This window comes from Mugil cephalus, chromosome 6 (assembly GCF_022458985.1).
Source record: "Mugil cephalus isolate CIBA_MC_2020 chromosome 6, CIBA_Mcephalus_1.1, whole genome shotgun sequence".
In the NCBI taxonomy this organism is placed as follows: domain Eukaryota; kingdom Metazoa; phylum Chordata; class Actinopteri; order Mugiliformes; family Mugilidae; genus Mugil; species Mugil cephalus.
This window is the reverse complement of record NC_061775.1, coordinates 13,716,665-13,729,703: the sequence shown is the minus strand read 5'-3', so window position 1 is coordinate 13,729,703 and position 13,039 is coordinate 13,716,665.

Sequence of the window (13,039 nt, the reverse complement as noted above, 5' to 3'; positions counted from 1 at the left end):
CACACACACACACAGACGCTATCTCTCTCTTACTCTCTCCTGCCTTCAATCCATTGTCATATAGATGCACTTATGCAATACATTTGATTAGATTCAACTTTATTGTCATTGCATATGGTATGGGTAGATACACAATGAAACAGTGCAAAATTAACCACCCACCTAGACCACACCAGGCAGCGGTCATCCCCAGCAAGATGCAGGCGCACACACACACACACACAGAACGGTTAGGAACAACTAAAAAAAAAAAAACGTAAAGAACAGCACACGGTGACCTGGCTTCCAAATTCACTATATCCTGAACTGATCAAGTATCTGTGGGATGATTCACAGAGGCCCCTCCCCTCAACCCCTAGGAACACCACTATAATGGCACCTTTAAAATATTCCTCTGCACATGTATAGAGTTCAGACTGTGAACTCACAAACATCACACATATTTATGCAAACGGGGCCGCCACAAACTAGGCAATTGCCTAGAGCCCCGGGCTGGAAAGGGCCCCCGGAGACGGCTCATACTGGTCCATATCAATGACAATGACGGAACACGTTGTGAATCTAGCTACTAATCTAAATTACTAGCTAAGTTGCTGCTGCTGCTGGGTAAAATGAAGCAAACCTACCTCTCAGAACACACATACAAAAAAATTAAAAACAAAAACAAGAAAAGGATGAAAATAATAATGAGACAGTGGTAAGTATGAATGTGTGTTAAATAAAAAGTAGTTACTGCCACATGCCGCTTTGTCCCAGTCCCACCAAGCATCAGAAAAGATTAGCTTACTGATTATTGTTCAATGCAAAACAACAGCTAACGCTACTTAGACAGTGGCTCCAAGGTGCCTCTTACCCCAGAGTCTCTTGAAACAGCCCTGTATACAACCTGTCAACATGCTTAACGCAGTGCTCAATATGCACGGCACAGCCTCGAATTTACCACTTTGCAGTATCGACATCTCTCACAAGTCGTGACGTAAGCCTGTACCTTGTGTTATCACACACGAGGAGACCTTGTGTTTCTGGAGACCGGGCCAATCTTTATCACATGGTGCTTGTGTCAGTTTCCCACAGCTTTGATCAGCAGTAGTACCTGTAGAATAGGTGAACGTGAGCACCTCAGTACTGTCTAGTGCTTGTTATAGGTAGGGGTGACAATGTGCAACATTACCCCTGACAGAGACTGCAGATGGAACAGATACACAGTATCTTCACATGTCTGTAAAGAGAGTCACCAGCAATGTGGAGGGTATTCTGTTTAGCCTACTTAATACTGGTGGATTTTAGAGCTTGGGAAAAAATTCATCGTTATTCTGTCTGTGTTGCAGTAATGTATAATGAGATTCGAACTTTGTGTCCGTCTGTTCACATATCACGTGGCTGCAACCGCAGCAGAAAGATTAGAGAAATATTAATTGGAATTGAATTAGTATATTTTGTATAGTTAATATGTGGCTTCACCAAAATATGATGTAACAAATGGTGCACTTAGCAGAGGACTGCACATTTTTGGTACCAAGGCTGTTATGCACTATACCTTCCAAATAGCTCTTGTGCAGCTGGGGTGCAAAATGAGTCGTCAAGGTAAGAAACAGGTCTGCGCCAAAATGTGACTACCTGGATCTAACTGCCATGCGCTCACCTTGTTACATGTAAATGTCTGACATCTCACTGTCTTCTGAGCAGTGCGTTTGTAACCGTGTAATTACTATTCAGTTGGGGTTTCCTCAAAGGTGAAATGTCACTAAGCCATACCATTACTGACATGTCATTATATACTATGTAGGAAGTTCCAAAAGTTAAATCTGACTTTTGGAAAAATCCAACCTGTATTTTTTTCGTCCAAATCTGGAAATAATCAAAAAAGGTTGAAGATTTTAATACATAATACACAGATCAAGATTATCAATATCCATGCATGGTTTCAGAGTACATCCATTTAAGTCATTAAAGCGGAAGCATACTGAAAATGATGGGAAATTAATAAATGATTTGTCCAGAGATGAAACATTTTATGTAAATAGATTGTCTAACATCATCTTGCTGCTGGTTGGAATTCAAAAGAGATGGACAACAGAAATATTTTGTGGTTTTCAATATCTGAACCCCACTGAATAGGTATCCATTTAAAGCACCTTATGAATGTTTAAATCTAAAGGCATATATATTTAATAGACTGAGAACTTGGGTGAATGAAATCACTTCCTCATTCCTTTTTTTGTTTTCTATCAGAGTCATTACAAAGATCAGAGGGTGCTCCAAAGGAATTTGTTAAATAACCATTGGGTTCAATACTTGATTAGGCACCACTTTGTATTAAAGCCAATAAGGGCCTTACAACAAAGTGTTGCCCCCTTCCATCTACATGTAAACAGGTCGATTGTGTTCTCTATTAAGCAAGAAGGGACACAGCAGTGTTGCAGCACTGCTGTGCCTTACCTCACGTAAACCCCAAAAATGAATGATGTGACACAAAGCGGCCCACGAGGTCAATTTCCCTCCTCTGCAACTACACCCCCCAAAATGCACAGAAGTCATCTGAAACCAGATGGCAGGATGGAGTTGCACTGAAAGATCACACAGATCTGCACAGCTCTGCAGTCACACAAACTGTTGAGGCAACAATAAAGTAGCACTCTTTGTATTCATATAATAAAAATGTAATTACTGTAAGCTTCACACTTACTTACTTAATTTTTCTTAACTAAGAAATGCAGTTTCTTTTTTTGGAGATTTCCACAAGGTGAAATGCGTGAAAAACTGTAGCGGTAAGAAATATTATGTACAATAGTTCCCCTAGAGCCTCATTTGTATGCCAATGATCACGTATGTATGTATTCTTAGTCAAACAGACTTTAAATTTTCGTGTTAAAAAGACTAATATGAAGACTAGATGGAAGTCTGGGACATTGCAGAACACACTTCACCCATTCATTTCAAACAGGCTGAGCAACAGTGTAAAGTTCCTAACTGCACTGCGCTCGCTGTAAGGTGCAGCATCTGTCAGACCTGCTGCAGTATTTTTCTTGTACTCAGCCCCATTCTTCGAGGAGTTGCACTGTAAGGAGCCGTTGCACTGATGGATTTCCACTAATAGGAGGGACCAGCGGCTTACATGGATCTAGCTAAAATGTCACAGTTTTAACTTTAGACCAATTTTTGATTTTTCAATTTTCCTCACTTTTGTATAAGAATCAGTCGAGAGAAATCTGTGAGCGCTACACGAGGAAGACCTACCCTCATTTCATTTGCATCTACAGTTCCAGTGGTAATGATTTACTTCCCAAGGGACAAAACAACAACGACAACAAGAACATAGATATTATGCAGCTGTTCTCGTGGGAGGCTAAGCTGTCTTGGGATTCATCCGTGTCTGTGTGTTTACATGGACATTCATATCTCAACTACATGGAACTCTCTGATTATGTATAGCCCTATCCCTATATCGCTGTTGGTGATGGACGTTATTTTTCCTCCAGGTTCAGGTGGTCGACCAAAGACCTTGAGGCCCCTCTTATCAGTTCCTAGTACTGCATTCATCTGGACAGACGTTTCAGAAGTTCTTTGGGGAACCTCTCCCAGTTTGAGGGTCACAGCTCCAAGTGGTCTTTGCCTTCCATATGCACATGTTCCTACATCACAACCACTCTGGTCCCTTGGCAAACACCATCTTGTTAGTATTCATCTAGAAGTCCCATGGGATATTGGACATCCATCACTACCTTCGGAGGTCTGTCCCTATTGGACCTAGGGACTTCCTGTCCATATTCCGTACAGATTTTTCTATACACTCCACCAATTTGATTATGGCATTCCATGCTTACCCCGCCTGCTAACATCCTTCACCCTCCTGTTATGTGCTGTTAGAGACATGCTGCGTAGTACTTTTTTTTACTTAGGATCGCTTGTGGTGTGGTAGAGTCAGGCATCTGTTGATCTTGTACTCATAGTCTGTTCATGTGCTACTACGATTAGTGCTTCCGTGCTGTCTTTCAGTCTAACCTATCCCAGTCACTGGAGGGATTTCTAAGTATCAGCCACTTCTCTTTTCTGCCTGTTGCACATACTGTGCAGGTGGGTTGTCATCGCATCATGGTTCCTGCTCTTCTTCTACTTCCCACTTCGATTTCTGCCACCTGAGGTGTTCACTAAGCATATCCTGCGTAGTGACAACAAGGCTCACAAGTCCTCTGTCCTCAGGGTGCTGAGAAGAAAGTGCTGTACAAGTATCACCTCATTAATTATCTCTTCAATGGCAGATGTGGTTAAAGATGTCTGGCAGGCAGGTGACAACTTCAAAGAATTGACACTGGAAAGCCTGTCTGATAAAAAACCAAAGGACTGTGGTTTCTCAGTCAAGTTAAAACCCCATTGCTTAAATAACTGTCTAAGTTCACCTCTTCACTCATGACATGAGAAACAGCTATTGATTTCTTTCCCTGCCAGAAGTGCTTCAACTTCTTTGTCTGGCAATCAGAAGCCTCTCGCTGCTCCATACCTGACAACCAGGCATCAGTAGTCAGAATGAAACTCACAGATGTAGTTTCTAATGAGCCTGAATTAAAGGGCAGTAGTGGAAAGTGACCCACTGTGTTTATATGAATATTTTGTTGATATTCCTCCTTTGTATTAGTACACCTCATATTCCTGCTTCAGAAACCTTACTGGTAACTTTTCTTGCAATGACTGCTGGTGTTTATTTACCTCATTCGACCTCCAAGCTCTGATGCTATTTGCTGACACCATCTGAATTGTTAAAAATTAGATTGATTTTAAATGGGAGAAAAAAAAAACTCATCCCATAGTCCTGCACTGAAACAGCTTTAATGAATACATGTTTAGGGAAGTATTTGCTAAATTAGCGAAAAATTCTAAAGCTCAAGTCTTACATGAATGTACCCAGGAGCTAAAACATAAAGATCAGTCTTATGAAACCTGGGACTCGGGCTTGGATTAACTCCTATAAGATTTTATGTTAGGAACATTTTTAATTTCTGCGCGTTTTGAACCTAAACTACAGTTTCAATTTTGTTCTGGTTGTAGTGTAAAACATTTTGTGAGACCCACACAAAAATCACTGATTGGTCTCTGGTCTCGGCAGGCACGGACACACGGAGCTGTGTATCAAACCATGATTAATTTCAAGCTTTAGTAGCAGAATTTCAAAGAAACAGCAAGTCCCAAATGAACTCACAAAAATTAGTGAGACTCACTGACCCGGCCCGGCACGCTGCACAGGAGCACATTAGCAGATAATAGGCAAGCTATGTCACATGCTTCAGCTTTCATGTTAATGTTTTCACAATGGCAAATTCTTGTGTAAACTGCCCATGTTTGTGCGTATCAAGACATCGGGTCCACAGTTCTCATAACAGGAAAAGAAATGATCAGATCTGTAAGCTGCCTATAAAACACATTAAGAGGGATAATGCTTAACTAAAACTTTTAATGCAGTACTTTACTTTTGCTAGTGTAATTGTATATTATAGGTGCTATGCTACTGTATCATATATGCCCACAACCCTTTAAGGCAACAGAGATCCCATGGTAGGGGTGATGGTGGTGGATTTCCAGCAGTAACTCTGATCAGCCTGATGAGGGCACCATACCTAAAGGGCAAAATGTCCCCATCATTGCGCTGACAGCGTCTGAGCAGGTGGACAAAATTTTGCCACTCTTTAAGAAACCTCCTGCAATAGAAGCTATTAATTCTGAAAGACAGTGTCTTCATCATCAGTTTGTTTACGGAGTAAAGTGTGACACGTGTTGCATCCATCATTTTCAATTCTGTGGAGCATCTCTGTCCTGCAGCAACCAGTTTCCATGAGGAGCATTAGTCTCACGTGGAGCTATATCAAGCAGCGAGTGGCTACAGAGCACAGTGTGGGTCTTAGAGTGTGGAGTGTGCACTCTTCACCTGAAAAAGAGAAACCAATTTCCTCCACCCTATCTGATATAAAACTGGAGATCATATTTCTACTATCACTGCCATTAAAAGGTATGAGTGCAGCCATTTCTTCCAATGAGACACCGCTGAAAACCTGAATAGGGATAAAGCCTTTTTTGACCATGTTGATGTCCATGTATTATATGAGGGTCATGCACAATTTTCCCCTCTACAGGGAATTTTGGTTATTTGTGAAGGACCAAGCTGTAATAGTTTAATATTTCTATCTTTTATTATATTTGGGGACAAATACCACGAAAAAAAAAGTGCTATGACATGACGTGAATATTAAAATCTTCTTGATGAGGCAAAAAAAATGCTTCTTGGTACAAGCTGCTTGGTTCATTCTCATCTGTAGCCAATGATGTAGGAGAGACAGCCATAACATCATGACCTTTGACAGGTGGGTTGAATAAGACCATAAAACCGATGATCTTGTTGTCAGTGCACCTTTCATTTGGCCAAAGTGTGGTGAAATGATGAAATGGCTGGATACCACCTACCTTACCTTTGTTGCAGACCGTGTCCACCCTTTTATGGAAACAGTAGTCCCTCGTGGCAGTAGATAATGCACCCTGCCACAAAGTAAAATGGGTTCAGGAATGATCCAAAATTCCCCAGATTGCAGTCTGATCTAGTCAGTTAGTTAGTAGAGGGGAGCTCCTACCTCCCTCAGTTTTGATGCAGACAATCTACATCCCTTCATGGAAAGTGTAGTCCCTGGTGACCTTCATCAGCAGCATAATGCTCCCTGCTTCAGGAATGTTTTGAGGAACAACAACAACGAGTTTCAGATGTTAATTTGACCTCCATGAGATGTGCTGGACAAACAAGCCGGATCCTTGGCCACCTCTTATCTTGCAGATACAAGATACCACAACACACCTTCAGAGGATCTAGAGGAATCCGTGGCATGCATCGATGGGTCTGGGCGACATAGACGATATTAACTGGGTGGTCTCAATGTTATCATAATGGCTGATTGGTGTGTCTCCACACGGGTGCACTCACTGACACTGGCACCGAATGTTCCTGAATTACCAAAAATAAACCAAAAAAAAATGTCCTGCATCCGGAATATTGGCCGAATGCAAATTAATCAGCTCTTAAAAACTTCTCACCGGCAAATTGATTTGTTCCTCCGTTAGTTCCTCAGTCACAGGCCGCTCTTAATGTCCTGCAGAACTTGCTGATTCATTTAAATATGTAATAAGAGTGATGGCCCCATCGATGTTAGAAATTGAGGAATGCTGCAAGTGACACAGGAGTATAAATGTGCTGGGCTGCATGACATTTAACTGAACTGGAGAAAACAGGCTTTCAGTGTTCACCCTCCATGTCTAAGCACAAACAAACGCAAAACACATTTCAAATTTTATGTTCCTTTTTGCTCAGTATTCCCAATACCTCGGTGACAGCTTTCCACTGCCGAATAAAAAGAATTCTGTCAGTGCGAAGAATCCAGTTTCTCATTAAGACTGCACAAGGAAAGGAAGTCTGAGGAGGAGTTGCAAGTCTCAAAAAACAGTTCAAGTTACATCCAATTAAAGTCCATATCAGTGCTTTCCAAAGTTCAAGAAGCAGACACATCAACATTAAGTGCTGTGAGGAGAATCCGGCCTCGAGAAATCACTACTGGGAGAGAGCAAGGACAAGAGAGACATCTGGACTTCAGTATGGTTTAAATATAAGATTTCCAGCTTGTGAAAGAATGTGAACAAGTTGTGTCTCCTGTCCAGCTGTTCTGAGTTCAAGGCAACAATACCTACCGCGACATTATGCAGTGACAGATCATCCCGTCAGGCATGAGCTTAGTGGGGACATGTTTTGTATTTTTAACGGGATGTTAAGACAAAACCTGCAGCTGCGGTTCATTTAAAACCAGCAGAGATGGTTTTTGATGAGCTGAAGTGCAGTGGAAGAAAGGCCAACAAACACCCAGCAACATATGTAGAAAATCATTCAGATTCACATTGTTCTGTGTCAAAAAAAAAAAAAAACTTATAAAACATAGTTTACAATGGTTTACACTGCTAAATAGCATCTCTTATAGTAGCTTCACTAGCCATGACCATCTCAGTGGCGCTTCCTCACTCCACTGCACACACATACACAATACACAAATTCGCTCACGACCTCGGTCGTACCGTATCATAAACCGTACAGTCAACCCTTAGGGGACATCTTTGTATCATTTGCGCACACTATGCTGTTAACCAGACAAACGCTGACAATCACCCCTAACTCATACTCCGTTAGTCTGCTTATTAGTCGGCACTGCTCTCTGTCTTTGTATTACGTCTTTTTACGAGTGCATCTTCTCCCAAGAGTTTTGTACTCTCGTTATTGTGTTGTTTTTTCTTTGCATTGTCTCTTGTTCTTGCACTGTTGACACTGTTTGCCTACGCTGTCTGCAACATTTGCACCTTTTTGAATTGTCTGCATAGGCTCGCACGCACGCACGTACTTCATGCTCAGTACCTTATGTTGTACTTCGTCTTACATCTTCACGTAGCTCTACAGTGTCTTCTCAGGGGTGTTGAAGGATACTTATTTATGCTCACCATTCTCTGTTTCAGTCTGCCTCTGATGAAGAATACTGATGCTTCATTACCCTGTTGCTGTTGTCCAGGGGGTGAGATAAAGATACTTTGTGTAAATACAACCTAATGTGTCTGGTAAACCTAAAAAAAAAGTACCGTATTTTTAAATTATAGCTTCATAAAGAATACAAGACATAACAGTAGTTAATTTATTTTAAACTCTGAAGTATAATAAGATAGCGGCCTCATTCACTATATAGCTGAACTAATACAACAACAGGAAAACCAAACAGAGGACGCAATCACACAAAATATGTGAAAATAAGTAAGTAAGTAAGTAAAAGTAAAATAATAACACCATTCAAATAAATTATTGTTTAACTACTAAGAATTACTATAAATGAAAACTTGCATCTTAATTCTGACAATGTGCTCTCCTCCTCTGTCCACCTCTGAATAAATGCCTCGTATTCTGTGTTGTGGTTTAACCTGAGGTGTTTCACAAGGTTTGCTGTGTTGCCACAACTCAATAGTTTAGTTACTTTCCACTGTGTTCCTACATTACCTTGAATGACTGAAGTATCGAAAGTATTGACATTTTGATTTGAGAATCGATTTTAGAGCACAAAGACCTGGTATCGGAAGTATCGATATTTCAGTATCGATACGTACATCACTAATTGTCAGCGTTCTCGGGGGTCGGACCCTACTAATTCTTAATAAACAACATTAGTCTAATTCATTTTACTTGTGGGCTCCTTTCAGAAATGAGATAAAAGGGAGGTGTTTTTTTTGTTTTTGTTTTTTTTTTAACAATAACTAAATAGGAGAAGAAAAGAATGTTTTATCTTTTATTCTGCATTTCACACACTTCCTCTTAATTGTTGTAATGGCAGTGGCCTCAAGAAACATTCTGTTCACTTTAAATTGGATTAAAAAGCAGTTGCACACACTAAGTCATGATGCCGTTATCAGATACTGAGGACTTTTTCTGCGGTTTCAGATCCGATCCTTTCCACCCCCGTGTGCACTCAGCCACTATGCTGCTCAGCCATAATGAGCAGAGTAAAGTAAGTGTCAGCGTGACACACAGGGACTTCTGGGGAATAAAAAAGAAAGAAAGAAAAAGAGAAGGAGAAATGCTAGGCTTATGAATGGGTGGACTAGAGGACATATTTGATTGACAGCCGGCGATTTAGCTGTTTGTGTGCCTTGTGTTTTCTGATTGAAGGAGGGACCTGTCAGTCATCTGGCGCACAGCTTGAAATGACATCTGTCCCGAGCAGATGCTTAATGACCCCGAGCGGAGCAAAATGGGAGCCTAGCTTAATGAGAAACGAGAAAACATCCTGGCTGAAACCAGTTTGCATTTATTAAGTCCACCCATATATGTGAATGTCAAAGAAAAAAAAGACACTTATTTGCAACCAGAGCATTCGAGATAAAAACTTTCTCCGTGTTGCAGAATACAAGTGACATTTTTATAAATATATTAAACTGTGGTTTATTTTAGTGGAACTGAATAAGTAAATAGGGCTGTCTCCTTGAAAAGGTTTGCTTGTGAGTCTCTATGCAACTGCACAAAGATCCATGCGACTGGAGGATCTCTCTCTGCAGACTTACTGCGAGGTAAAGGACAGACTGAGGTTTATAACCTCCATACCCCTCCCATCCTTGTGACATCAGGGCCTCATGCTGTCATCACCACTATATTACATAATCACAGAATACACAGCAGCGAGAAGAAGGCTGTCAAAATGGTTACATTTGAGTGTCTTAAGAGTCATTTCGTAGAGCCGTTCTAACACATGATCCATATACGTGGCCTTAATAAGTGCATTTTGGCCAAATTGGAGGCGTGCGAGCAGTTGCATTTGGGTTTTTAATGAATGAATGCATGTCAGCTTCTGGGCGGTTGTCTAATCCTGTGTAATCCCTTCCTGATGAAACCAGATAGAATGGAAATATTGGCAAAAGAGAGGGATTAGTGACCATAGAGTCTGGCAAAACATGTGATCCCAGCACGAGCACATACTTTACTCACACATATGCAGCTCTGCCCTGGCACACAGAATCAACACACCAAAGCACTTGCGTCCATTCATGATTCTTCCATGTGTGAAGCAAAGCAAATGACAGAAGAGACATCCGCTTCACTGCATCTGCATTTTTTTCCCCCATCGAAATAATCAAGTAGTCCATTTCCAGTGGAGGCAAGGAGACAATAATTGGTGAACGGATTCTGTCTGACCTGCTACTACTGCAAGCATGGTCTCATCATGAGAACAGACTGTGAAGGACAAAGCGTCCTGAATTATTCAAGCTTTGGGTAGACGAAAGATTAAAACTCCTCTTCGCATGAAATGCATAAATGAAATCAAATCTCAGCTGCATACAGATCAGGACTGGATATACAGCAGCAGTGCGTCTTCAAAACAAGAACCATAACTTTCAGACTCAGTAAGCTCCCTATTAGACAGATAACCCAGGAACTAGACTTGACGTCAACCTTAGGGACTTCTTTTTAGCGAGAGGTGAAGCAAAGCTTTGACATTTTGAGAAATACCCTTATCATAAACAAAAAACTGAATAAAAACAGAACACTAAGTTATCTCGTTTGATGTGTGCAGAGATAGAAAAGGGTGCATCTGTAATATTTCCATAAATAAGATGGTGAGAGAGCAGTTGCATATTTATGGATTTATGGTTTAACGCTTAGCAGAAGGCTTTTAAAGTTTGATTTTTAAGTCAAAAAACCCTTAAAATCAGTTCAGTGAGAGAAACGGGGTCTGTCTGCAGCATTGTTCACAGCTTTACTTTAAGCTGTAATTACTTAAAATAGTCATGTTCTTTATAACTACTTAACAATGCCAGATTTGTTAGCAGCCGGAGATGCTCAGCAGAGCCAGTTTTCTGTCGTAGAATGAACGGATCCGAACGTTGTGCGTGCGTGTAGTTTGTGAATCCTCTATGACTCATGTGAGGTGTGTATTGGACGTGAAAATAGGCCCCCTGAAGACACAAGATTGTGTTAAACCTCACCAGTAGCACTTTGTAAACAGGAGAGAAGAGCAAACCAGACGCAAAGCATGAAACCATGTGGAGGAAGTGGAAAGCACTCATACATTTATAAAGTCAGCTTCACTGAATACCACTGCCAAGGGTGAAATATGTCCCAGAAAAAGAATGCTGTGTTCCTGTTAAACAATAAATATTACAAACATATTCTTTGTAGATCCTTTTAAACATTTACCAGCAGGCTTCTTGAAACGATCCAAGTCTTCTTTCAGTCTGTTCACTCTCAACCTGTAGGTTGTAAGCTCAGGTTGATTATGATGTTTCTTGTAGTGAAATGATGTAAACACATAGAAGAGGAGCATCATTCTCCAGCTCCACTTACTCTGTGAACAACACACCTTGAAGATGCTAATCCTTGCACCTAGACAACAATCGGATGCAGTACATGTATTGAGTGCATGAATGCTCAGTGGATGAGACGTACAACTATCGTCACCAAAGCTACACACCGATCAGCCACAACACTGATATTTGAGTGAATGTTACTTAGACATGTGCCATCCACCTGGATCAGACCAGGCATTAGGTTCATTAGGTTCAAAACAGTTGAGCACTAAATCCTAAGTTCGTATTCAGCATTTGCTTAAAATAACCTAAAGAGCCTTTGATTCAGCTGTGTCTTCATGTTGGAGGCCAAGGTTCTTCAATTATTATAACAAGTCTTTTTTTCCCATTAGTTTTAAATTCCCATTTTATTCATTGGGCTCGACTAAATAACACTTTATTTTTTAATTAGACTCAGTTTAACAGTTCCACAAGCCACGTCCTCCAAAGTTAACTGTACAAAGTTGATTCACCTTCTTTCTGATGCAGTTTCAAACAAACTAAACATTGAAACAGTCATGAAGGGGGATTTAATGCACGACTATTACATTAGAATGTATTTATTTGGTGAATGTACACAGAAGTCGAGTTAAATGCATTTCTGCTAATCCCCTGGCTATTCACATACATTACTGAATGAAATCCATCTTAACCGTAAAGCCCTCACGCACGCCACTTTGCCACCACGTAGCACAGGAAGGCGATCCCTTTAAATGCAGACTGCCATTGGATACAGCTGCAGCACTTTCTGAATAACCTGTCACTCCAGTTAATTGTGGTAAAAACATTTTACACTAAGCATACGGACAAGCCTCAACTTTCTCCCCCTTTGTTTCTCCGAAAGTGCTTTATTGAAAGAACAGGAAATAAAATTGTCTAAATTGATTGCTTTCACTTCTGCACAATACAAACAGCGCAGATTAGCAGCAGCAATTTCCCCATGAGTGAGACAATAATTAACAAATCTTTATCTAAAATTGAAGCTTTGATCTTCTCAAATACAGTTCATGGACAGCGGAGTCTGTCGAAGCAAATTGTTGTTCTTGTGTTCGGCAGGTTTCTCGTCGTTCCTTCGACTCAACACTGTTCTTATTGTGGTAAGTGACCTCAGTATCAGCTGGATGAGGATGAGCAAAAATAAGCACAA